Here is a 27,577-nt window from a genome sequence, read left to right as displayed (position 1 = left end):
ATATATATATATATATATTTGTTGTTTCTCTGGAAAACCTTGACTTACCCAGCCTAAGAACATTTTTTTTTCAGATGCAGCTACATCAAGTTTGTTCATTTTTTTTTTTTTTTAAATACTATTTAAAATACAGCTGACCCTTGAATGGGGCTGCGGTTAGAGGTGGTAACACTTGGTGCAGTTAAAAATCCACAGGCGTGGTGGCTCAAGCCTGTAATCCCAGCACTTTGGGAGGCCGAGATGGGCGGATCACGAGGTCAGGAGATCGAGACCATCCTGGCTAACACGGTGAAACCCTGTCTCTACTAAAAAAAAAAAAAAAACTAGCCGGGCGAGGTGGCGGGCACCTGTAGTCCCAGCTACTCAGGAGGCTGAGGCAGGAGAATGGCGTGAATCCGGGAGGCGGAGCTTGCAGTGAGCTGAGATCCGGCCACTGCACTTCAGCCTGAGTGACAGAGCCAGACTCCGTCTCAAAAAAAAGTAAAAATAAATAAATCCACACATAATTTTTGACTCTCTAAAAGCTTAAATATGCATGTCCCACTCTTGACCGAAGGTCTTATTGATAACACAGTTAATTAGTGTATATTTTATATGTTATATATATCATATACTGTATTCTTACAATAAAGCAAGCTAAAGAAAAGGAAATGTTTTAAAGAAAATTGCAAGGAAGAGAAAATGTATTTTCTATTTATTAAATGAAAGTGAATCAACATAAAGATCTTCATCCTTGTCGTCTTCCTGTTGAGTACGATTAGGAGGACTGTGAGATACCACCTTTCGCTGCTATAAGCAATTTACCTAAGAGAGGAATTTCTCAGGCAGAAATAATTGGCATTTGAAGTAGACATCTACAGCACTTGAGCTCACTGCAATAGCAACAATAGGCAGTTACAAAATGTCTACAGTAGCACATTACGTACGACAGTTAATTTTATGCAGTAATGATTTAATACTGAATCTTTACCATTGTTTACATTTCTCTCCATTCTGAATGGTGCCCACGAAGAGTCTGTCAGTATTTGCAGGTAGATTTTGACGAATTTTAACTTTGCATCATAAATGTGTGGTATATATTGTAGAATAAGACAAAATGGACTTGTACCTCCATATATCTTATGCCTTACGGCATATCTATTTTGTCTTATTTTTGGTATTACTAGGCTACACAATTTGTGAGTTTTCTTCAAATTGTTGCACATCTCCAAAAATTTTTCCAATATGTTTATTGAAAAACATTTTGTGTAAGTGGACCCATGCATTTCAAACCCACATTGTTCAAGGGTCTACTGTAGTAAAAATACATAAATAAATAAAAGGTAAAATCAACACAGGATGAATGTAATCTCAGCAAAAACTACGGCCACCTAAAAACAGAGTAACTATATCTTCTTTTCTTTAAAGTTAACAAAACATATTAAGCTAGAAAAGAGCCATTTTAAAAGATCTGTCATACTAACTAATGTATTCCCCTACCCAACTCACATTTTATATATCAAAAGCATCGGTGTGTAATTCAAATAAAACCCACCAGTAGTGTAAGATGATTAAGTTTACAGTATAGTTCAGTTACCAACATACTTCTGGTATGGGGTTACCTCTTGATAATAAACCAAAGAATATTCAGTAAGAACTCACTTTCATTTCACATTTTTATGGCGTGACTGAACAAAATACAACCAATGTCAATGGGAAAGGAAAAAAATGTAAAAAAAGTAAAAGTTACATGTACATTTTTATATAAACTATATACAAGCAGAAACGAAAAAGAAAGGAGAAAAAAGAAAAAGGAAGGTCATCAGATAGATTAGAGTGCTGACTCACTATATAGATAGATGAATACAGAGAAGGAAGGAAGATGCTCACATTTTCATCAAGAGATGTTTCCACACTCTTCTTTAGATCTATTAGAGTTACACAGTTGTAACCAGTAAAACTGATAATTTTATTTCCCATGCTATGGAAAACTAGAATCAATGTTGTGTCTATAATGGAACAGCAAGATGTGGGAACTGAAGTTTTGTATCTCTATAGTACATACACTTATTTATTTGCGGATCTATATCAGCATTTTTATACCTAAAATTTTGTGCTGATTATTCTTTTAATTGTGTGGTTCTCAACCTTGTCTACATATTGAAAGGCAGAACAATGTATTTTAATATAGTAATGTTTGTGCTCTATGCCAGACCAGTTAAATCAGAATATCTGGTGAAAAGGCCCTGTCAAGAATATTTTTGAACTTTTAATTGATGTATAATAAATGAATAAACAAGTACACACATCATTCATATAATTGACATTTAATTTAAAATATATGATAAGGAATTGTTTCAAAACTAACATTAACATTAGTCTTATTAGAGTATAAAGAAAAGTTAGAGTATAAAGAAAAAGACTGAATTATTTATGTTTTCCTGTCATTTTCTATTCCCTTAAGATCAATTTAAAATTGAATATAAAGAGATCAAAATGACTCTAAAAGTTCAAATTAACTATATAGTGACAGTATATGCTAATTTTAATCTCATATTAGTAAAATTTTACATACTCATAGGCACACTAGCATATAATTTGAAATATGATCAGCTTTCCATATCCGTGGGTTCCACATCCATGGATTCAGTCAATCAACCATGGATTGAAAATATTCAAACCAAAATTGTACCTTCTCTGAACATGTACAAACTTTTTTTCTCATCATGATTCTCTAAACAATACAATAAAACAACTACTTGCACAGCATATACATGTGTTAGGTATTATGCATAACCTAGAAATTATTTAAAATTTAACAGAGTATGTGTATAAGTTATGTACAAATACTATGCCATTTTACATCAGAGACTTGAGCATCCATGGATATTTGATATCTTTAAGAGATCTTTGAACCAATTTAGGGATTTTGTTATATAATACATAATACATAATAAGAAGGTTTTAATGTCTCTTGTGCCATACAAAAATAATTTCGGGATATGATAGATATGTTAATCTGCTTAACTACAGTAGTCATTGTACTATCCATGTGTATCTTTATAATTATATGAATCACATAACATTATGTTGGAAACCTCAAATGTATACAAGAAAACAGTAAAAAAAAAAAAAGACTAAAGCAAAGTTGACAAAAAGGTTAAATATCTTTTAAAATTTACATAATTATTAACTTATAGCATATATATCATAAGGTCCACATTATAAAGGTACAAACTGTACATGTGTACTAATTTATTATATGTTTATATTATATACATATATACACATATTGTTTTTCTTACTAAAGACTACCAGATGAGCACATAGAATATTGAAACATTCCAAGATACAAGAAGTCTTCAATGTTCACTTCTTAGTCAAAATCCATGAACCAGAATTAACTACTTTTCTGACTTCTATCACTCTAGATTATATTGTTTTTTTTAAAAAAAATTCACATAAATTGAGTTATATATTATTTTGACCCTGGCTTCTTTTGTTCAATATTATGTTTATGAAATTTATTCATGAGTTTACATAGATAATCTATTTTTAATTGTAAATTATTCCATTATTTGAATATAATACAATTTGTTTATTCTATCTACTGCTCATGGACATTTCAGTGTCCATGTAAGCCAAGTAGATCAAAATGACACCACAAAGATTCTGAAAATTAAACTGTTATTGGACCCTCAACCCAGAAACTAGACCAAGACTCACATGCTGAACCTAAACAGGGTGATTCCCTGATAAAATAAAATATTTAAATCAAATTCAGGATGTCCTAACACAATGGACCAGATGTCTAAGATACATTTAAAAAAAACCATAAGCTCACATGTCTTAAAAAGAAGTCAGCAAATCACAACTTGCATAAGTAAAGATAATCAACTGATGTCAACACCATGATGAATCAGATGCTGGTATTTTTTGAACAAGAATTTTAAAGTAGAATCTGAGTTTCATGATAAACTTCAGAAAATTGTCATACTATGTAAAATACCAATGAAAAATCCTCAAATTTCTTCCACAGATGTATTTTAGCTATTTAATCACTTACAAATTAAAATACATATTTAAAAACTTTATCTACCTAAAATAACTAATATTATTGGGCTGGGCACAGTGGCTCATGCCTGTAATTCCAGCACTTTGGGAGGTTGAGGAGGGTGGATCACAAAGTCAGGAGTTCGAGACCAGCCTGGCCAATACGGTGAAACCCGTCTCTACTAAAAATACAAAAAAATTAGCTGGGCGTGGTGGCACATGCCTGTAATCCCAGCTATTCGGGAGGCTGAGGCAGGAGAATTGCTTGAACAAGAGAGGCGGAGTTTGCAGTGAGCCAAGATCACGCCACTGTACTCCAGCCTGGGTGACAGAGTGAGACTCCGTCTCAAAAAAAACAAAACAAAACAAAAAAAACCAAACAATGGATCTGAAGACACATTTCTCAAAAGAAGACATATAAATGACCAAAAGGTACATGGGAAAATGTTTCACATCATTAATTATCAAAACAATGAAAATTAAAACTATAATGATATATCATCTCACCCTAGTTCAAATGACTTTTATCCAAAAGACAGATAATGAATGGTGGAGAGGCTTTGAAGAAAGGTAAACTCTCCCCTCTTATGCTGTTGGTGATAATGCAAATTACTACAGCCACTATGGAGAACAGTATGAAGGTTCCTTAACAAAACTGAAAGTGTAAATACTATATAATCCAACAATTCTACTACTGGCTATGTGGCTATGTGTACAAAGAAAGGATATCAGTATATTAAAGAGAAAGGCGCACTCCCATGTTTATTGTAGGACTATTAGTAATAGCTAAGATATGGAATCTATGTATATATCCATCAATGAAGAAATGGAAAAATAAAATGTGTTACATATACACAAAGGAATATTATTCAGTAATAAAAAGGAATGAAATCCTGTTACTTACAAAAACATGGGCACTCCTGGAAGACATTATAAGTAAACTTGGCACAGAAAGATGAATATCGCGTGTTCTCACTTACATGTAGGACCTCAAACGAAACAGTAGAACTAAAAAAAAAAAAGCAATAGAGCTCATGGAGGTAGACAGTAGAATGATGGTTACCAGAGGTTGAGAAAGATGGGAAGCAGTTAAATGGAGGAGATTGTCAGTGGGTACAAAAATACAGTTAGATAGAATGACTAGTGTTAGGTGGCTCAATCTGGTGTCTGTAGTTAACAATAATTTATTGTATATTTCAAAATAACTATGAGTGAAATTGAAATTTCCTAACACAAAGAAATAATAAACATTTGATGTGATCTATACCTCAATTACCCTGATTTGATCATTACACGTTATACTTGAATCAAAAGGTCACATGTAGTCCATAAATATAACAGCCATTATGTATCCAAAATAATTTTAAAAAAAAAGTAGAAATAAAATTAAAATTTTGATGAATGTTTAGTGGCAAACTTCAAAATGAGAATTTGAAGCAACTTGCTCTGAAACATAAAACTTCATGTCATCCTAGTTAAGGAACGATAAAGTCTAGTTGGAATGTTTTTACAACAAATTCAGAAGACTATTTGGACACCACAAATGCAAGAGGAAGAGGGAAATCGAAATATGTTGTGTGGGCTTTGCAAACAAAACAAATGAAAACAGCAACATTACTGTTGTGACTTGCATTAGTGCACTCAACATCTCCCATATCCATAAAAAACCTAAACCCTAATTTTAAGATGTACTAGTACTAAGCCTAGTGCTCAATAGTTATCTTGTCTACTCCTCTCCCTCCTCCCACACTCCACCCTCAAGTAGACCCCAGTGTCTGTTGTTTCCTTCTTTGTGTTCATGAATTCTCATCATTTAGCTCCCAGTCTAAGTGAGAACATGCAGTATTTGGAAGGTTTACCATTCTTATAGGTAATATGAAAATGCTATGTCACTGGCTGTGGAATGGTTTCCATAAAACTATCAGTTCAAATATTCCTTTAGAACATGGGCCTGGAGTTTCAAGTAGTTTATTCCATGAAGGACTTCTTGCAAAAAGCATCATATGCAGTCAATTTTCACCTGTTCACCATTCTCCATTTCTTTAACATCTGTATTATTATCACTGGCTAAGGTTAATTGGTTGATGATAGATTTTAGGCAGATGAGTCCACATTTTCTGTACAGTGCTTTAGCAGTATCTATATAGAAGACATTGAATGAAAAGTTTACTAAAGATTCCCCACCTGAGAATTGTGCACATCATCTAGATACTGAAAGAATCATAGCGTAGGAAGACTCCTACACATGACATTTAGATCTACATCAGATGGTCAAGGAAATAGCAGGATGTGACCAGACATTATTTCTGAGTTCAAAATGTTTGCTTTGATTTAGACAGTCATAAAATTGCACAGAAAAGAAAATGCTTGTATTAAAGGAAAAACAAAAAGACCAGTTCACAAATGGGCCGAAGTTAAATCTAAAATATGCAAATTTATAAGCAAACTGAGGAAAATACGAATTTTGTATCATCTTTTAAGAAATGCAACATCATTCTAGACTCAAGTAATCCTAGGCTCAAGTTATCTCAATTTTTTATGCACAATGTCATAGATTAAATTTAAAACAAACAAACATGTATGGACAAAAGCAGACATGAAAATAAATCCAAGAGAAGAAATTTACATTAATAAAAAACCAATAGGAAACCAGGTAAAGGAGTTTTCAAATACATCAAAATAACTGCATTTAATATATCAAGAAAAACAAAACATGTAAAGTATCATGGCAGATGACTGGAATCTATACAGCAGAACCAAATGAAAAATATGAAACTGACAAAACAAATAACAATTTAAGAACTCAAGGAATGGAAGCAAAAATACATTAGACAAAGATGAATAAAGAATTTCTAAACTGGAGAATAAATAAGAAAAAATCTAGACTGAGATTTTGAGGGAAAAGCTACTCTAATAATAACAACAAAATAGAACGGAAAATCTGAACAATAGTTCACGTAAAGAGAAGTTTTAAAAGGCCTACAAGTTGACCTATTAAGGCTAAAGGAAACCAGCTGAATATAAAATGCTATTTTCAAATCACTGAAGGAAAATTACTGGCAACAGGAAGCCGAGGCAGGCAGATCACAAGGTCAGGAGATCGAGACCATTATAGCTAACACGGCGAAACTCTGTCTCTACTAAAAATACAACAAATTAGCCTGGCATGGGGGTGGGCACCTGTAGTCCCAGCTACTTGGGAGGCTGAGACAGGAGAATGATGTGAACCCAGGAGGCAGAGCTTGCAGTGAACCGAGATAGAGCCACTGCTCTCCAGCCTAGGAGACTTAGTGAGTCTCTGTCTCAAAAAAAAAAAAAAAAAAAGAAAAAAAAAGAAAAAAATTGCTGGCAATATTGAATACTATTGCAGTACAACTATTCTTCAAATTATAAGTGAAATGAAGCTATTTTTATTCAAAGTAAATCTGAGAAATTTAATAGCAGCAAATGCACAATTAATGAATTAGCTGTAAACTGAACATATGAAATTCTCAAATCATTGAGAAAAAAAGACAACCCAACTTAAAAATGTATAATACTTGAAGCAGCACTTTACAATTAGGATATCCTCTAGCTAGTGATAAATTCTGATGAGGAAATTCGTGAAGAACTGACCTGAATAAAGTGGAGTTGGACAGTGGCAGACATTAAACTAAGACAGCTAATACCATGCACTCCACAGCCAAATTATCTAGGTTTTCGGAAAAATGTACAATTAAGTAAAGTTTTTTCTTTTTTTATTTTATACTTCTAGTCAGCCTACTCAAGGGCAAATGCCACAATCTTCAATTTTTATATTTTCTTATGTTTTCATCATTATGAACATTTTCTCCCACTCAGAAGGCATAAAACAATTATGTAATCATCGTAAGATGTAGCTTAGCACCTAAATCTTTTAATCTTTAAAAATGTCCAGATGCAGAAAAAGTAGATAAGATATCAAGGAAATTAGATCTGCTGGCAATGCCATTTGTGAATGTCTTGGGAAAACTTTGGCAAGAACAGTGCTCTAAAATGCTGCATTGTGGAAGAAACGCTATTTTTCAAATATAATAATAAAGAGTTTATCAATTCCTGGCAAAATTCAGAAGCAATTATCAAAAACATCATTAACAAAGATGAAAAATCTTTAGCCTTTGAAAATTAAAAATAATAAACTTTGGGTGGAAGTGAAAACTACTCAAAATTGCATAAATTTTAAAGGCTATAAAGCTCAAACATTGTACAAAAATCTTCATGTGTGCTCTTAAGAATTATTTAACAACTCTAATTTTGAAACATGTTAACATGTATGCCTATGTATTGTTGTTATGCAGATTGCACATTATGCAAACATTAACATTACCCTCTCAAGCTATGTTGGCACATGGCTCAAAATAAATGTGGATATTTAATGACATTTCAAAGGTTTATATTTTTGCCTGATCTGAAACTATTAAAAATGACATTTTGATGAAAACATTTAAAGCATGCATAATGGGGGGTTATAGAAGTCTGAAAATACACAAATATTAAGCAATATAAATAATTTCTAAATCATTATTAAATGTCACTATTAGGTTATTAGGTTTACAGGATTACCGTTAAAATACATCAAATATGTAATATTGAATAAAAGAAAATCTTTGAAATTTATTAAAGATTATACAGAGTCTTTAATATATGTTTTAAGATAAGAGATTGCATGAGTAATATATTAATGATATGATTAACAAAAGAGAAGAAAATGATTTCAGGATCTGGTGGTATCAGTTGTTGAAAAGTTTAATGAGTGAATCATTTAATGCAGATGGTAAAATAGCAGACATAATCTTGTTTGCATTAATGTAGTATAAACAACATCACAGAAAATAATCATCCAACAGCAATCAGTGTTAAATAACACAACCCCAGGAGGATTATATTCATTAATAAGAAGCATGCTATTCATCATTAAAGCACTAAAGTTAACATAGCATCGAGTAAATATTCCACTAATGTTTGTGAACTTCTGTCCTGAAGAGCATTCAGAAGTTAATAATGCAAATGGTAAGAGGTGAGAAATCCATGTCACAAAGACATCATTCAGAATAACTAGACACGGTTAAAAAGACAAGGTTCAAGACAAGGTGTAAAACCAATTTAAATATTGAACTGCCTTCTCTTCCTTTAAAAATATTCACTAGTTATTGCCTTAAGAACAAGCATGGTGATCAACATAACTCAGAGAGAGTAAATTAACTTTATGTTGTTTCAAACTGCAAAGCTATGACAGGTTTTAGTCATACATGAGGTAGAACTAAATAATACTAGATTAAGCTGCTTTCTCTCTCCTTACATGTTTATATAAACACTGATTGCTCTTTTGCTGTACTATAAGTCATTTGAAGATGCCTGTTGTGGGACTTAATGGACCTGTATATAACCTTATGTTAAGATTATAGAGTTTGGTAAAACTTTCATCAGTAGTTGCATTTCCAGGCATAATTAGGTGTTAATTCCATGGCTTACCCAAAACTCAATTATCTAACATTAAAAATTCTTGACATTATTTTATATGCTTTTCTTATTGTTTTCCATAATTACTTTTTCATAAGTGTAGAACTATTCTAAAATGTACTCTCTTAGTCTTTTTTAGTTTAGTTAAAATAATACTACTTTCATCTTATTTCTTGAATCTCAAAAATGAAAATAAAGTTCTCACTATTAATTTTATGATCTCCATTTTGTGGCACATGTATTTTCCACTTTGTAGCCTACATTTTTTCACAATTAAAAGGTAGTATTTTAAATGCATATTTTTGTCTGAATGACCCTATTTAGGAATAAGCAGAAAGACTTCTGCAGGCTTATTTTTGAGGATTGAGTGGCAGGCAGGGTTTGCATGGCTAGAAATAGGCTGTTAGAAGTTTGATAACAGTAGTTTCTCTTTAACTGTCGTTTTGCTTTCTGCAGTTTCAGTTTCCTATTGTCAAATGTGTTCCAAAAAATGTCAAACTACAATATTCCAGAAATAAGCAATTCATAAGTTTTAAATTGCATGCTCTTCTTAGTAGCATGATTAAATCTTGTGCCCTCCTGCTCTCCTGCTCTGTTCCTTTTTAATCAAAAAACGGGTGATATGGTTTGGCTCTGTGTCCCCACCCAAATCCCATGTTTAATTGTTGGAGTATTGGAGGTGAGGCTTGGTGGGAGGTGATTGGATCGTTGGGGTAGTTTCTAACAGTTTAGCACCAGCCCCCTAGTACTGTCTGGTGATAGAGTTTTTCAAGATCTGTTTGTTTTAAAGTGTGTAGCTGGTGAAACCCTGTCTCTACGAAAAATATAAAAAATTAACCAGGTGTGGTGGCGGGCGCCTGTAGTCCCAGCTACCCGGGAGGTTGAGGCAGGAGAATGGCATGAACCCGGGAGATGGAGCTTACAGTGAGCCGAGATTGCGCCACTGCACTCCAGCCTGGGTGACAGCGCAAGACTCTGTCTCAAAAAAAAATAAAAAAGGTGTGTAGCAATTTCCCCTTTGCGCTCTCTCTCTCTCTCTCTCTCTCTCTCTCTCTCTCTCTCTCTCTCACTCTCTCCTGCTCCTGCTCTGGGCTTTTGAAGACTGGCTGCTTCCCCTTCACCTTTTGCTGTGTTTTCCTGAGGCCTCTCCAGCCATGCTTTCTGTACACCTTGTGGAACTGTGAGTCAATTAAACCTCTTTTCTTTGTAAATTTCCCCGTCTCAGGTGTGTGTTTATAGCAGTGTGAGAACAAGCTATTAATACAAACAATTGGTACTGGGAGCTGGGCATTGCTATAAAGATACCTGAAAATGTGGATGTGACTTTCAAACTGGGTAATGGATGGAGGTTGAAACAGTTTGGAGGGTTAAGAAGAAGATAGGGAGATGAGGGAAAGTTTGGAACTTCCTGGATAATTGTTGAGTGGTTGTGACCAAAATGATGGTAGTGATAGAGACAGTGAAGTCCAGGCTGATGCAGTCTCAAATGTAGATGAGGAACTCATTGGGAACTGGAGCAAAGGTCACTCTTGCTATGCTTTAAGAAAGAGACTGGCAGCACTGTGTCCTTACTGTAGAGATCTGTGGAACTTTGAACTTGAGAGAGATGACTTAGTTTATCTGGTAGAAAAAATGTCTAAGCAGCAAAGCATTCAGGAGGTGATCTGGCTGTTTCTAAAAGTCTACATTCATTTGCATAAACAAATAAATGGCCTGTAACTAGAACTTATATTTCAAAGGGAAAAAGAGCATAAAAGTTTGGAAAATTTGCAGCCCGGCCATGTGGAAGAAAAGAAAAAAACCCGTTTTATGAAGAGGAATTCAAGTGGAAAAATTTGCATAAGTAAAGAACACTCAAACATTAATAGCCAAATCAATAGAGAAAATGCCTCCAATCTTCCTATTGAAGAAATTTAAATGTAGATAGAAATGCTAATTAATGAAATTTATAGTAAAGCATACCAAATAAAAATGTGTGCTGCAGACAACTTAGCACCAACATTTACATGAAAAGATACCAGTAATATGAAGAAAATAAACAACAACAAAGCCACATATTGAATCTCTCTTGAAAGAATATGGATTTCCAAAATGCAATACCACAATTATTCAGGTTAATTTATTTTGTATGTACCAATTTTTAAATCAGTATCAATATCACAGAATATAAACGTTTTAATGTAAAAATGAAAAATATATATAATAACTATATACACTAGCTATAAGTAAAACACCAATAAATATATACATTTACAAAGTGTATGGAAGTGACCTAAATAAAGGGAAATGAGTAGTCTTAAAATTAAAGGCAAAGAGAACTGTACAGAAGCACTGTTCTTTAGTAGATAAAGTTGTTTTCACATTGTATGAGACATAAATTGTATTCATGTTTACTGGAATTGAATAGTTAAGGTAAATGGATAGTGGATAGTGGTAGCCAGGTTTCTCACCATTTTAGATAAGCAATGGTAGGAGACTGGAATGATCTATGTGGTAATAGATTAGTGGCAACTTCATTATGAACTTGTGTTTAGTTTAATATAGACACAGATGTTTACATAGAGAAATATAAATTTTGACATGTATACACACACATACACACACACACATACACGGTCAGTATATGCACATGTAGTTCTTGTTCTGTTATCTTTGAGGGCTTAGAAGACATTGACAGCTGTCTAACAGGACAATAACACCAAGTAACAATGTGCCCATTCAGAGTCCAGCACTGAGTTTCTAACACTATTCTTTAAAAGGCACCAGGTCCCTTTAGAGAATTGGCTGGTTCTAGGATTGGGGCAAAGAATTATGCAAGATGACCCTGGTATATCTTGTAGTGCTGGGAAGTAAGAAAGTATTAAAAATAATACAATGGTTGGGGTATGTCAAAAGGATATAGGAGTCAACTGAAGGGCCCTCAATGGCAAAATCTAAAAAAAAAAGGAAGAAAGAAAGAACAAGAATATTGAAAATAAAAAGAATTTCTTACCCAGAATTTCATATCCAGCTAAAGCTTCATGAATGAAGGATAAATGATATCCTCTTCAGACAAGCAAATGCTGAGGGATTTTTGTCACCACCAGGCCTGCCTTGCAAGAGCTCCTGAAGAAAGCACTAAACATGAAAAGGAAAAACCATTACCAGCTGCTACAAAAACACACTGAATTATACAGACCAATGACATGATGAAGCAACTACATTAACAAGTCTAAAAAATGAACCAGCCAGCATTAGGATGACAGTATCAAATTCACACATAACATTATTAACATTAAATGTAAATGGGCTAAGTGCATCAATTAAAAGGCACAGAATGGCAAGCTGGATAAAAAGACAAGACCTATCAGTGTGCTATATTCAAGAGATATGTCTTACTTGCAAAGATACATATAGGCTCAAAATAAAGGGATGGAGAAAAATTTGCCAAGCAAATGGGAAGCCAAAAAAATCAAGGGTTGCTATTCTAGTTTCTGGCAAAATAGACTTCAAATCAACAAAAGTCAAAAAAGACAAAAAGGACATTACATAATGGTAAAGAGCTTAATTCAACAAGAAGAGATAACTATCCTAAATACATGTGCACCCAATAAAGGAACCCCCAGATTCATAAAACAATTTCTTAAAGACCTACAAAGAGACTTCCACCCCCAGACAATAATAGTGGGAGACTTTAATACCCCACTGTCAGTAATAGATCACTGAGACAGGAAATTAACGAAGATATTTAGGACTTGAACTCAGCTCTGGGCCAAGTGGATCTGATAGATATCTATAGAATGCTCCACCCTAAAACAACAGAATATGCATATTTCTCAGCACCACATGGTACTTACTCTAAAATTGATCACATAATTGGAAGGAAAACACTTCTCAGAAAATGCAAAAGAACTGAAATAACAACAGTCTCTGAGATTGCAGTGCAATCAAATTAGAACTCAAGATTAAGAAACCCACTCAAAACCACACAACTACATGAAAATTGGGAAACTTTCTCCTGAATGGCTTTTGGGTAAATAACGGCATTAAGGCAGAAATCAGTAAGTTAATTGAAACCAATGAGAACAAAGAGACAACATATCAGAATTTCTGTGATGCAGCTAAAGCAATGTTGCAAGACACATTTATAGCACTAAATCTCCACATCAAAAATCTAGAAAGATCTCCACTGACACCCTAACTTCACGACTAAAAGAACTAAAGAACTAAGAGCAAACAAACCTCAGAGCTAGCAGAAGACAAGAAATAACCATGCTCAGAGCAAAACTGAAGGAGACAGAGACACAAACACACAAAAAAAACCCTTCAAAAAATCAAGGAATCCAGGAGCTGGTTTATAAATAAATGTAATAATATATATAGGCCACTGGCTAGACTAATAAAGAAGAAAAGAGAGAAGATTTAAATAAACATAATCAGATATGATAAGCGGGATAACATCACAGACCCCACAGAAATACAAACAACCATGACAGAACATTATAAACACCTCTCTGCAAATAGTCTAGAAAATCTAGAAGCAATTGGTAAATTCCTGGACACATAGACCCTCCCAAGACTGAACCAGAAAAAATCAAATCTCTGACTAGACCAATAAGGATTTCTGAAATTGAGGCAGTAATAAATAGCCTACCAACAAAAAAAAAAAAAAAAAAAAAAAAAAAAAAAAGCTTAGGTTTAGATGGATTTACAGCTGAATTCTACCAGAAGTACAAAGAAGAACTGTTACTATTTCTTCTGAAACTATTCCAAACAATTGAAAAGGGGGGACTCCTCCCTAACTCATTTTATGAGGCCAGCATCATCCTGATAACCAAACCTGGCAGAGATACAACAAAAAAAGAAAACTTCAGGCAATATCCCTGATGAACATCTTACCCCTGAATACATTTAATTAATGAAGTGTTACAATGAATTCTCAAAAGATCTAGAAGATTTGTTTTCCCTTTAATTGCTGTGATAATGGGCCTAATTACAGTCACTGCACTGGCCCCCACTGCCGGAATGGCATTACATCAATCTACTCAAATGGCTCATTTTGTTAATGATTGGCAAGCCAATTCCACCCAAATGTGGACTTCTCAACAAGGCATTGATCCAAAATTGGCTAATCAAATTAATGATTTAAGACAGTCTGTTATTTGACTTGGGGATTGGCTACTGAGTCTCGAGCATTGCATACAAATGCAGTGCAATTGGAATACTTCTGATTTCTGCATCACAACATATTCCTACAGTGAGATTGATCATTCATGGGAAATGGTCAAAGGACACCTTCTGGATAGGGAAGATAATTTATCCTTGGACATAACTAAATTAAGGAAACAAATTTTTGAAGGCTCTCAAGCTCATTTATCCCTTGTGCCTGGAGCTGAGGCATTAGATCAAGTGGCAGAAAGTCTTTCTGGATGAAACCCCATGACTTGGATTAAGTCTACTGGGGGCTCCACTGTAGTAAATTTAGGAATTATGTTTCTCTGTTTAATTGGCTTGTTTTTAGTGTACTGGACCAGTCAAAGAATCGTGCGTCAAAACCGAGAGAACGAACAAGTTTTCATTGCCATGGCACATTTATATAAAAAGAAAGGGAGAGATGTTGTGGGAAGTCAGGGACCTTGAATGGAGGGACTGGCTGGAGCTGTGGCAGAGGAACATAAATTGTGAAGATTTCATGGACATTTATCAGTTCCCAAATAATACTCTTATAATTTCTTATGCCAGTCTTACTTTAATCATTTAATCCTGTTATTTTCATAAGCTAAGGATGCACATCACCTCAGGACCACTATGATATTTAACTGTACAAATTGATTGTAAAACGTGTGTGTTTGAACAATATAAAATCAGTGTGCCTTGGAAAAGAACACAATAACAGCGATTTTCAGGGAACAAGGGAAGACAACCATAAGGTCTGACTGCCTGCAGGGTCGGGCAAAATAGAGCCACATTTTTCTTCCTGCAGAGAACCTATAAATGGATATGCAAGTAGGAGAGATACCATTAAGTTCTTTTTCTAGTAAGGAATATTAGTATTAAGACCCTGGGAAAGGAATTGCACTCCTGTGGGAGGTCTATAAATAACCACTCTGGGAGTGTCTGTCTTATGTGGTTGAGATAAGGACTGAAATATGCCCTGGTCTCCTGCAGTATCCTCAGGTTTACTAGGATTGGGAAACCTCACCCTGGTAAATTTGAGGTCAGACCAGTTCTCTGCCCTTGAACCCTGTTTTCTGTTGTTTAAGATCAAGACAATACATGCACAGCTGAACATAGACCCTTATGAGTAGTTCTGAATTTGCCCTTGTCCTCTTTCCTCAGAAGCATATGATATTTGTTCTCCTTTTTGCCCTTTGAAGCATGTGATCTTGTGACCTACTCCCTATTCTTGCACCCCATCCCCTTTTGAAATTCTTAATAAAACTTGATGGTTTTGCATCTCAGGTGGGCATCACAGTCCTACCAACATGTGATGTCACCCCTGGAGGCCTAACTGTAAAATTCCTCTCTTTGTACTCTTTCTCTTTATTTCTCAGCTGGCTGACACTAATGGAAAATAAAAAGAACCTACGTTGAAACATTGGGAGTGGGTTCCACCCTTAGTGGTGCCCTCATGGAGGACCTCTGCTAGGCCAGTGTGGAAGGGAAATGTGGGGTTTGAGCCCCCACACGAAGTCCCGACTGCGGTATTGCTTAGTGGAGCTGTGAGAAGAGTGCCACTGTCCTCCAGACCCCAGAATGGTAGATCCACTTGCAGTTTGCACCATGCACCTGGAAAAGCCACAGACACTAAACACCAGCCCATGAAAGCAGCCAAGAGGGAAGCTGTACCCTGGAAAGCCACAGGGCCAGAGCTGCCCAAGACCAGGGGAACCCAACTTTTGCATCTGTGATCTGAATGTGAGATCATTCTGGATCTTTACAATTTGACTACAATGCTGCATTTTGGACTTGTGTCAGCCCTGCAACCCCATGTTTTGGTCAATTCCTCCTATTTGGAATGGATGTATTTACCTAATACCTGTACTCCCATTGTATCTAGGAAGTAACTAGCTTGCTTTTGATTTTACAGGCTCATAGATGGAAGGGACTTGCCTTGTCTCAGATGAGACTTTAGACTGTGGACTTTTGGGTTAATGCTGAAATGAGTTAAGACTTTAAGGGACTGTTGGGAAGGCGTGATTGGTTTTGAAATGTGAGGATTTGAGATTTGGAGGAGTCAGGGGCAGAATGATATGGTTTGGCTGTGTCCCTATCCAAATCTCAACTTGAATTGTATCTCCCAGAATTCTCACCTGTTGTGGGAGGGCCCCAGAGGGAAGTAATTGAATGATGGGGGCTGTTCTTTCCCATGCTATTATTGTGATAGTGAATAAGTCTCACACGATCTGATGGGTGTATCAAGGGTTTCCACTTTTGCTTCTTTCTCATTTTTCTCTTGCCACCACCATTTAAGAAGTGCATTTTACCTCCCACCATGAATCTGAGGCCTCCCCAGCCATGTGGAACTATAAATCCAACTAAATCTCTTTTTGTTCCAGTTTTGGATATGTCTTTATCAACAATGTGAAAACAAATGAATACACCTGCACATCCTGCACATGTACTCTGAAACTTAAAACATAATTTTAAAAATAAATAAACCACAAAGATGGTGAGTATTTATGTGTATGACTAGGTTAGCTCATTCTGATAATGTGAGGAATTAGTGAAAAACGGAATGAAATAAGAATGAGAGCCATGCGATATCTGAGAAAAAATGAAAAGAGAGACATATAAATTAATTAATTAATTCATTCATTAATTTATTATTTGTGTTTTTATTTCCTTAGTAGATGCTGTGTCCCTTTTGTTGATATGTGTGTATTTTCTTTAGCAAAGTTTGAACAACTAAGCCTGTGGTTGAAACACATTTTTATTAAATTCATCACTGGCTCTTAATTCATATATGTTTATCCAAAATTGAATTTCAAGATATTGAAAGTGTTAGTGGGGATTTAAGATTTATTACTCTTTATCTAACTGGATTTCACACTTGCCAGTTAAAAATCATGTGCATATATCTAGCTGTATTTCAGGCTCCTTAACTTTTTCAAAACAAGTGGAAAGTTGAAAATGGCCAATGGTGGGGCAAGGAACATTATCTGCTACAAACAGTTTCTTAATTGCCACTCCACAGTACTAAAAAAAGAAGGAGATACCCTTCTATTGTCCAGTGTTCAGGATTTGGTTGACTCATAAAACTTCGATACCTGGGTTCTCAGGTTGTGCTGCATACTTGTGGTCAAATTCTGCAGAGATGGGTGTCTTCTCTAGCTAGCTATCAAACTTTGTTTAAATTTTACCATCTATAGCAGATTTTACTTTTTATAATTTTTACACTTGTGACTGTCTTTTCATTTAGGGCTAACTTTTCTGCACTAATTTTCTTTTTTAAAAATTTAATTTAAAAAATGGACATTAGGGTAAAGAGCAGAGATACAACTTTAATGTTTTATCTTTATATAGATATTTTTCTTCAGTTCATACCATACTATGAAAATATTGGTATTATAATGTCTGAATTTTGTATTCCAACACAATTAGCTTTGGCTCGATTCATATATTATATGCTAATATTTTTTCACTGTTGACGTTGGCTAATCATTAATCAACACAGGAAACCGTATAATAGTCAAATATGGATAAGTGAAGAAAACACTTCAATTAGTGTCATTTTCTCTAACATGTCAAATGTAAATTTCCCTTTACTGCCAAAAGAACATCATGGCACTTATCTTTACTCAGACATTTATTCAGACTGTTTATCCACTGTATTTTTTACAACAATGATTCATTCTCAATATAAAATGGCTATTACAAAAGGGAAGAAAATTTTATTTTGGGCATTTGTTTTGACATTGCTCCAGAGAGAATGAGCCCATATAGTCAACTGCAAAGACTTCATAGGGTTTGACTTATATTTCTCAATATAAGGAGAATGTAAGAACATTTATCTTATTTCTGCCTTTGAGTCTACCTGATATGTTTGGCTGTGTCCCCACCCAAATCCCATCTTGAATTGTAGCTCCCATAATTCCTATGTGTTGTGGGAGGGACCTGGTGGGAGATAATTGAATTATGGGTGTGGTTTTCCCCATACTGTTCTCCTAGTAGTGAATAAGTCTCATGAGATCTGATGTTTTTATAAGGAGTTTCCCCTTCTGCTCAACTCTCATTCTCTCTTGCCTGCTGCCATGTAAGATGTGCCTTTCACCTTCCACCATGATTGTGAGGCCTTCCCAGTCACATAGAACTGTAAGTCCATTAAACTTCTTTATATTATAAATTACTCGGTCTCAGATATGTCTGTTATCAGTGTGAAAATGAACGAATACACTGCCTAAATAAAATATTATTTGAATGCAACATTTTTTTCTCTTTTACCCCACTTAATACTATTGTTATCTTTTGCTTTAGATAGATGCAAACACTAATGAGAAATAATTAAAATTAACTTCTAGCACTCACATCTGAAATGATTGATCAATCTAGACTTAAGCTCTAATAACTCTAAGTAGGTACTCTAAGAACTTCCGCTGATTTTAAAGTGTAAACAGTATGATTGTTGTTTTCCCCTAATTATTATCAACTTTATACTTCTGTAAACTTCTTTATCTTACTATAGTTAATTAGGTAATAAACATAAATTAAAAATATTATATATCTTATTGATGTGCTGCCAATACAAATATAAACATGGCCTACTATCTGAGTTCACTGAGCTCTTCCTATAGTGAGAGAGACAAGATAAATAGAAAATGTCAATATAATTCTTTGTGTGGAATAGTAAATGTGTTCATGGCTTCTTCAGAATATTTTCAGTATAGTGTTACTTATTATTGTCTTTTTAAAGGAGCATTAAAAATTTCAATGAATGTACAATAACTAATGTTTTGATTTAGTTTATAAAATTATCTTATGTCAAATACCAATTTTTGTATTCTCTTTTATTCTGCTTTTAAAGATCCCCAAATTGATAATCAGAAGGCTGCTTTGAAATACTTATTCAAAAAATTGCCTTAATTGTCATAGCTCACACTTAGGAAGATGAGCCAAAGCATAAATATTACAATTGCTACTTCTTTAAAGGACAAGGACAAAACTCAAAGGTTTAAGACTAATTTATGCTACAGGCAGCACATCCTGAATATAAAGCAAAAGAATGTTGCTGAACTTGCTGAATTGTTGTCAATCACTTGTCTCAGTCTTAGTTTAAATACTTGTATTCACAGAATTTCCCAAGGAATAAAAAAACTTTCTGTGCTCTATTTATAAGAGAAAAAAAAAATAGCTTGTATTCCCCCAGGCTGACAATGTTGTTTTGAATTAAATATCCAGTTTATTGAAATTAATCAAATTAAAATCATGTAAATGCTTCAATTTAATTTATTTTATATCGTTGTGTGAAAATACATTTGAAAAATTTAAACCATTAATAAGAAATCCCTAATGTTATGTTTCAATAATATATACAAATTTAGAATTGTCATGTTTCTAGTTTTTAACAAGTTGGATTAACTTTCTCCTGCTTCTCATCACATGGATGGTTGGAGAAAAAAAAGAGGGAGCTGCAAATAAAAAATGATTCCATAATTTCAGCATTGTGAAGTAGCCATTATTTTTATACCTTGGCACATTTTCTTTGTTAATCTCTTTACTCTCTCTTTCCTTGCTTACCCCCAGGCTGCCCCAGCTTCCCTTCAATGTGTCCCCCTATCTTCTAAGAGTTCTATGGGGCACTGACTAATATGTGCTTACAAGCAGGATATTTGAGGCCTTGTGCTTTAATCTCCTATACATGAGCTTGCTTTAATAGTTTTGTGATCACCAGGCCATCAGAACCCAGATCTGCTTAATTACTACTCCCCACTACTGTCACTACAGTCATTTTCCAGTTAATTCTAAAAACATGAGGAAAAGATTGCAACATCTCACATTGATATTAAGAAATGTTTGAGAACAATTAAGGCAAATAATATATGTGTGTTTCAATTACTATCAATTTAAAGACCCTTTGTGGAGCCAACTCTTTGATAGCTGGCCACTCCAGGAGTTTGGTCAGGAGAAACTAATGTTCTTGCCCCATTCCCCTCCCTGTCAGCAGTCCACCCAGAATTTGAGCAACAGTTTGGGCCAAATTTATTTTAGTACTTTAGTACTTTCGTTTCAGTACTTTAATACTTAAGTTTTAATAGAAATGTAATCTTTTTAAAAATGCTTTATTTAGGTGTGATGACCTACAAAAAGCTTTAGATATTTAATGTATACAACTTGATGTGTTTGGGAATAAGTACGTATTTGTTTCTTGTAGTAAAAATTTCCTAAAACTCACGAGTTTATGGTCTGTCCACATATGACCCCAGTAACCATTACATCATAATCTGAACTTATTAAAAAGTTAAATTATTCAGTTTTACATAAAAGTGTGCATTAATAACATCATGCTGGGCTGTGAAAATCTGAATTGAATATTCTTTTAAACTATTTTCATTAAATATATGATTTAATTTTTTGTTGTTTTCCCTACCTTTGTCTTTATACACATTTATACAGTCTTATTCAATTTGCACTTAAAAATGTACTTTAAAATGGTTTTTTAACATTCATTTATGTTAAAATGATTGTTTAAATGGCAAAATATATGTTGGATTATTTCTTAAGTCTTTTACCAGTCTCCAATATCTTTAATAATCTATAGTAATATTAAACAATATGATTAAAATGATGACATATTTTAATGGTTCCTATTAGCTCTTCAAAAATGTCTGTAAGAAACAATATACTTTCCATAGCCATAAGTGGCAGTGGAAAGTCAATTTGGAAAAGTACTTTACCATGTTTACAAAATTTTGATAAATGCATAAGTAAAATGTTATGACATTTAATTGATTTTAGTATTAACAAATATAATTATATTTGTGTATTGTTTGGACTATTATATGCCTGCGCATGAATAATATAATTATAAACTTTATCATTATTATAGGGTTATTTATATTTTAAATGATTTAAATAGTTGATTAAATATGGGTACTAATATTTATAAAGACTATATTTTGCTATTTGATTTATTGGTTTTATTTATGTGATTTTTAATGTATACATATTACAATGTTTTTCATTCCAAGATTATGGGTTTTTTAGCTTTTGTTTTTAAAAAGATTGTATTAGTTGTCTATGCCTGCGTAACAAATCATCTCAAAATTTAATATCTTATTAACAGCAACATTTATTATCTAACATTTTCCATGTTTAAGAGCGTGGATGTCTTTTACCTGGGCCCTGTGACTCTGGATCTCATGAAGCTACAATTCAGGTGTCAGCCAGGACTGTGGTCAACTAAAGGCTCAACTGGGAGAAGATTGTCTTTCAAGATCATTCAAGAACTTAGCATTTCCTCACATGTTGCTGGACACAGGACTCAGTTCCTCACAGGCTGGAGGCTTCTCCACAGGAGAGCTCATGAATTGTCATCTGTTGTCCACCAGAGAGGGCAAGTAAGAGAGCAAGCGAGGGTGAGAGGTAGCAAGTAATATGGAAGTCACAGGTCTTTGGTAACTAATGATATTCCATTAATTTGTTATATTCTGTTGCTTACAAGCAAGTTACAAAATATAGCACACACTTAAGGGATAGATATAGATGTAGACATATACATATATATATATGTATATCGTTATAAGCTTGGAGATACACACACACACATATTATACTAGAAAACAAAGATCACTAGGAGCTATGTTAGAGTTAGAGGCTACCTCTTGGACCTTTCACAATCTCATAAGAATTTTGTGTGTGTGTCTGTGTGTGTGTGCATATGTGTATGTGTGTGTGTGTGTATAACATATTCTTTCTTAGACTTTCGGTTTTTAAATAGATTTTTAAATTTAATTTGTTGTATGTTTTTGTTAAGACATTTTAGTATAAATATAAAATGTATTTGGATGATAAAATCATAGTAGACATGCCATACATATACTCAAATATAGCAAATAATTAAATAAAGTTTCAATAATCACTGTCAAAATAAACACTTTTCTTGTTAAACTGATTCATGTTTACTATGTATTTCTTTTTCTTGTTTTTTTAATGTTGCATATTCTAATTCTGGGGATTTATTTCTAAATGTTAAAATGGAAAGTAGAATTGTCTAACTCTGAGCAGAAGAATATTAAATTATGGGTTATGCTACACTGAAATCTTTCAGGGTTACTTTACCAATGCTCTGCAATAATATCTTATCATGGTTTTATAACTGTTAGGGATGAAGTTTTTCAAATTAAATAAAAGCCTGGAAAGAAGAATTATGTTTTTCTAACTATGCATAAATGTAAACATTTAAAATAATTACAATAAATGAGACTGATTATCAAAGGCAGTTATAGCCTTGTTATACATGTGATACTCTGAAGAAAATATGCTGCTATTCTGAACTTTTAAAATGTATTTGAGTGAAGAATATACATGTTAAAGTAATTTTAAATAAAGGTTCTTCTTAACCTTCTTTGTATTGACACAGACAAATAATATCTACTCTTTTTTTTTCTTTTTTATTATTATACTTTAAGTTCTAGGGTACATGTGCATAACGTGCAGGTTTGTTACATATGTATACTTGTGCCATGTTGGTGTGCTGCACCCATCAGCTCATCAGCACCCATCAACTCGTCATTTACATCTTAATTACCCATAAAAAGAAGGCTTTTTTAACCTACAAAGCTGAGCTATTTTCTTCCTTCAATTTTAGAGACAATCATGTTGTAACAATATGTGTAATCCCTTTATTTATTTATTTATTTACTTATTTATTTAATTTTTTAAAATTTATTTTGGAGACAGTCTTACTCTGTTGCCCAGACTGCAGTGCAGTGGTGGGATCTCGGCTATCTGCAGTCTCTGCCCCCTGGGTTCAAGTGATTCTCATGCCTCAGCCTCCCAAGTAGCTGGGATTACAGGCATGCGCCACCATGCCGGGTAATTTTTTGTATTTATTGTAGAGACAGTGTTTCACCATGTTGGCCAGGCTGATCTCAAACTCTTGTCTTCAAGTGATCCACGCGCCTCGGCCTCCCAAACTGCAGGGATTACAGGGGTGAGCCACCGTGCATGGTCTGTTTTTATCATTTTTTATTTCAAGTATTTGGCTTAAGCCATCAATATTGGATAGTATTTTCTATTCCTAAATTTATACTCCATTGAATAAACTCCAAGTGTATTATTTGTGATTCTTATCCGTAACACTACAAAATTACTATGTCTATCTAGGGTGTTTGGTATACATATCTTTGAAAAAACATTAAACAAAGAAAAACGAAAAATAGACTCATCATACTAGGCTATTCATTGAGTTGACATCTGAAAATATCCTCTGTCTATTTAAACCTTTTAGCATTTTGTAGAATCTCTGAATACTTTTTAACTAAACTAAGTTTTTTAAAAAATTCAGATTTTTTAAATTTACATTTCAAACTTTCACTCTAAATTTATTCTGGCCTCTACTATGCCACAATAATTCAAACATGGAAAAATGTTCAGGTGTCCTCCCTGCTTACAATTTATGAATAACATGTCAAACTACTCACTAGCTTGCCTGACCACAAGATTTTCCATAATACTTATAATTCCTTATTTTTCCCAAGATATAAGTGGTCTCTCCTCCATGTTCTTGTACTTACTAATTTACCCCTTCATCTAATTAGTCACACATTAGTTTATTCAATAATTACTCAATAGCGTGGTGTGCACTAGGGGTTCAATGTTGAGTGAAAGCAGAACTTACCATAATTAATTGAATAATGTATTCACACATAATGTTTACAACTCTTATTCTCAAAAAATTTGTTTTAAACACCAAAGAAAACTCATCTATCTACCACAATTGGCATAAATCCTTGCATCTAATTTTTTTGAATAAAATAAACCTGAATTGTATAATGCAGGGGCCTTTGAAAACAGTATGCTGAGAATAGATAGGGCTCAAGGACAGTATCTCCAACTGAACTTTTAATGAACTCCCGTAGGCGCCAAGAAGGCGGGTAGATAAGAAAGAATATAGAAACAAGGTACTGAGTAGAAGGTTACATGTGGGAAAAGAAAGTTTGTTTTGCATTGCATTCTTTCTGCTGACCTGAGGTTTATGGAGTATAAATAAAGTGAGGCGGAGGCTCTGAGTGCGGCCGCCATGTTCTCTGTGTGTCTTTGTCTTTGTGTGTGTTCTTTCATTCTCCACCACCCCCGGTGCGGCCCCCAACAAGTGGCGCAGCGAGCAGGGTCAGCACGGGTGAGTAGGGGAGAACAAGAAGGGGAACCCCCTAGGAGCAGGTAAGGCTCAGATATTGTTAAGGGGAACCTTCTTAAGCTTTCATTATGGGAATTCCATCTCTCTGGCCTCAGAATATTTATGGCTGTTTCAAGGACTGTTGCTGTCTATGGGAGTAGAAGTGAAAGAAAAAGACTTTGAAGCGATTGTTTGCCCATGTTGAATAACATTGTTACTGGTTTCAGTATCAGACTAAAGTGCAGCTGAATCGGAAAAAATGGTTACAGGTAGTAAAAGCTTTGCTTAGAGCTCTCCAGTTAGGGGATATTATGCCTCTAAAACTGTGGACCTTGTGTAACTCTATCACTCAGACATTAGAGTTACTTGAGACTGATTCGGAGTGTGGTAATGTAGCCACAGGAGGAAAGGTATCTGAGGATTTGGAAAAATAAAATAAAATAAAATAAATCTGAAATGGAGCCCATTTGTGCCAGGGTAGCAAAAGGGGGAGAAGAGAAAAAGCCAGCTCTTCCTTCTTCTAAGGGAAATTCTGAAATGCAGTGTATTATGGAAATGCTTCAACAAATATTACAGATACATTCTTCTAATTCACCTTTGTGAGCTTTCCCTGTTTCTTTTCCTTCTGCCCTGTTAAAAGAGAATTTTCCAGTGCCTCCAACCCCCGGGCTTCCTTATCTTTACCCTTGTTTGGCAAAGTTTTCTCAGTGCCCCCAACAGGCTGAGATGGCTGAGGGAGCTGAGGGACTGAGGCGCTGAGGGGCGGGCAGCCTGGCGGGTCCCTGCCACAGGGTCGACCGCACTTCACGTGGCCGAATCCCCCGGGCTGCTTTCTCTCCAGCTGCTCAGCCACTTGTTTTCTTACCGTGAACCTCGGGCTCCTGCTCGGCGTCCTTTCTTGCTCTGTCTCTGTTTTTGCTGCATTCTATCGACAAGTCTTTAATTTAGGATATTTCACTGATATAACTGAGGATGAACTGTGTTTTGCAGCATTTTATTTTATTACGCGCTTTCTCCTAGATTTTGGTATCCTTTTTATGCTGACTTGATTAAACATTTTGGAAACTTTCCTGGAACTGATAGAATAGCTTTGATATGATCTTTTTCTTGAGGTCATAAAATAATTTACTTTGAAATGTCTCAGCCTAACAACTTTTGGGCTTTTGTTTTGTGCAGAGGTGGGAAGGCTCCTTTGCATTTTTGGTATAACTTCTGTGTTAATGATTTTGTTGTTTGCTTCGCACAAAATCACTTAGTGATCCGTGTTTTCCAGCTTAGAGTTAACATGTATCATTTTGTGAATTAAAAAAAAAAAATGTCTCGTAAAAAAAAAAAAAATAAAAAAATAAAAAATAAAAAATTTTAAAGAGCTGGATCTGTTTCCAATTATTTGTGCTTCTTTTGCTCCTAATGCTTAGTTTTCAAATGGTGGCAATAATGTCCAATTTAATGCCTTATAAATTAAATTTTTAAAAAAAGAAATGAAAGCTACCATTTCTAACTATGAACCCCTATCCTTGGTCTTCTTGATATTTTTTCATCAGAAAATTTGATAATTTCTATAGACTGGAAAACTTTGGGGAAGGCTTTTCTTGATCGTTCTCAGTGGTTACAATTGCACAGCTGGCAAATGAACAAGGCGCATGTACAGGCTAGAAAAAATGTTATGTGTGATCCCCCAGGAGCCACTGAGGAACAACTCACAGGCACGGGCCAATATGCTACTCTTAGTGCTCAGGCTGGTCTAGAAGATGTTGCCCTTACTTAAATCAAGACTTTGTTTTTAAGGGCCTAAAATAAGGTAGAGATAACAGGAAAATCTTCCCTTTCCTCTGTGAAGATTTTACAGGGCACAAATGAACAATATTCAGATTTCGTAGCCCGTCTTCAGGATGCTGTCTTGAAAATTGTGGGTGCTGACCTTGCTTCAAAAATTTTGTTACAAACGTTGTCTTTTAAAAATGCTTATGCTGACTGTCAAAAATTGTTAAAATCATTAAAGGCCAATGGGGCCAATTTAGATAAATATATTAAAACTTGTGTTAGTGTTGGAGGGGCCCCAACAATTTATGTCACCAGGTCTAAAAGTGTAGTTGGTTTATCAGTCTTTACAAATGAGAAATATAAGAAAGAAAAAGAATGCACAAACTAACTACGTTTCTTGTAATAAATCACTAAACTAGTCCAAGGACCAAAAAATACAAGATCAACATGACTCTGAAGGATGTGAGATTATGGTTCTGCACTTGTTACATTAAAGAGCTAAAATTAATAGATGTAATATTAACAATAATAACAGTAATAATAGCCATAGTATACTGAGTACTTACTATGTGTCTACTACTGTGAAAAAATTTTCACTTGCATTTAGTTCTTCCAACATCCCTTTAAGACTGACAAATTTTATAATTATTACCATTTTGTAGACAGGAAAATAGAGTTAAGACAGTTTTATAAATGTATCCAAGGTCATATAGCTATTATATTTTGAAAATATGACTTTCTGTCCCCAGAGCTTACATGCTTAACCCTTTCCTCTAGACTGCTCTATAAAGTACAAAAATGGTAGTCACCCTCCTTGGAATAATCAGAGAAAAGAAAAATCAATAACTAAGTAAAAGTTGTATCTCAGCACCGGATCCAATCCCAACTTCAAGTATCCATTTAGCCTTGGATAGCATCATTGTGTTTTGAAAACCAAAATCCGTTGAGTATTTTGTGGTCCACCATTTTTTACAAAGCAGATACTCT

The 27,577-nt window shown here is 34.4% G+C and overlaps 1 long non-coding RNA gene across 3 annotated transcripts in view; it reads right to left on the bottom strand.

Annotated features, from left to right (window-relative positions):
* The window catches only part of LOC103230412 (uncharacterized), a 91,043-nt gene that overhangs the window by 23,701 nt on the left and 39,765 nt on the right, over window positions 1-27,577 (bottom strand). For 2 of the 3 annotated variants that reach the window (XR_012091229.1, XR_012091230.1), the window contains 2 exons: window positions 12,503-12,627; window positions 4,937-5,040 (listed from right to left, as the gene is read on the bottom strand). This is a non-coding gene — a long non-coding RNA (uncharacterized lncRNA). Of the gene's footprint in view, window positions 1-4,936; window positions 6,172-12,502; window positions 12,628-27,577 lie in introns of all 3 variants that reach the window. The other variant, XR_012091231.1, reaches the window with a different exon arrangement.

This window comes from Chlorocebus sabaeus, chromosome 25, assembly GCF_047675955.1.
Source record: "Chlorocebus sabaeus isolate Y175 chromosome 25, mChlSab1.0.hap1, whole genome shotgun sequence".
In the NCBI taxonomy this organism is placed as follows: Eukaryota; Metazoa; Chordata; class Mammalia; order Primates; family Cercopithecidae; genus Chlorocebus; species Chlorocebus sabaeus.
This window is presented reverse-complemented; position numbering and strand designations above follow the sequence as displayed.